Genomic DNA, 1,387 nt, shown 5'->3' with positions numbered 1-1,387 from the left:
GAATGTGTGCAATTAAGGTCCGGACATTCGATGGGAATGATAAAAATTCCTCATATTTTCAGGGCCGAAGGCTAGCAAATAGAGGTGTGTGCGCTAAAAATGTGAGAAAGAAAAGTGCCTGTGAAAATGTGCCATCACTCTGTAGGCCAAGGACAAACCCTATGTGTTCAGGCACCCCAGCGGCACCACCCCTGGGGCACTATGCACTTTGGGCTTGCAACACAACCCAGCCTCATGGCTTTGGTCTGTGGTTTTCTGTCCCACTCAACATCCATGGGTTGGGTAACCACTTCTCCCCATTGATGGAGTACAGTGCAGCTGCACTGAAGAACAGGTACTACACAGTGGTTCTCTGCTCTACATCCCGGGAGTAAACTCTACCGGATGGATAAGAACAGATACTACACTTGATCTTAGCCAAAAGGCCAAGAATCCACCCCTAAAAGCGCGAATCTATTTTTCTTTTTCTACTGAAATATGCAACTAAAGGCTTTTAAACATATAACTGCAGCACTAAAGGGCTAATATATTTTTCTTTTTCTACTGAAATACGCCACTAAACGCTTTAACACACATAAACTGCGGTGCTGAACGCCGAATATATATTTCTTTTTCCACGTATATATGCCACTAAAGGCTTTTGAACAAATAGCTGCAGCGCTGAATGCAGAAAATGTTTTTCTTTTTCCACGTATATACAGGCTTATGTAAAGGCTTTTCAACAGATAACTGCTGGGCTGAACACAGAATATATTTTTCTTTTTCCACCCCTATAACAAGAACAGTTTTCTAGAATTATAGAGTTGTATAATGGCTATTTGAATCCCCAGTCAGTGCAGCAAGGTGTAATAGGATTGTTCCTATTACCCAGGCTGCAACCTCCCCTACTGAACCCTGTTCTACATAAATGATGTGAAAAGATTCCTCCCTATCCTTTCCCTGCACCTTGAATAATCTTTCCCTGCACTAGTAAATCGCTTTTTTTGCACTAGTAAATCCCTGCACTAAGTACGCTGGAAAATGACAGAATCCAAGATGGCTGAGGCTATTTATAGGGCTGTGACATCACAGGGCTGGCTGGCTGCTGATTGGCTGCATGGATGGTATTACGGTTCATCCCGCCTTCCCAGAGTTCCTTGCCCCATGTCCTCACACGTGTAGCAGCTATTTTAGGAAAAAATGCAATTCGTTACCGCGAAGCGCGAGGAAATTCGCATTTGGTGCGAATAGAATTTTTCCTGAAATTTGAATCGAATTCCACTTCATCAGCTTCGACTCGCTTATCTCTACCTATCAGCATAGAAAAGACATGCAGTACTATGTGGTCATGCTTAGAGGTTAAGCTCTTGGTTTTAAATTTAGAGATCCTAGGTTTGAATCTCAGAAG

The 1,387-nt window shown here is 42.8% G+C and overlaps 1 pseudogene; it reads right to left on the bottom strand.

Annotated features, from left to right (window-relative positions):
* Window positions 1–277: 277 nt before the first annotated feature.
* Window positions 278–437, bottom strand: LOC120987354 (annotated as a pseudogene).
* Between the last annotated feature and the right edge of the window lie 950 nt (window positions 438–1,387).

The sequence above is a fragment of the Bufo bufo genome, chromosome 1 (assembly GCF_905171765.1).
Source record: "Bufo bufo chromosome 1, aBufBuf1.1, whole genome shotgun sequence".
Taxonomy (NCBI): domain Eukaryota; kingdom Metazoa; phylum Chordata; class Amphibia; order Anura; family Bufonidae; genus Bufo; species Bufo bufo.
This window is presented reverse-complemented; position numbering and strand designations above follow the sequence as displayed.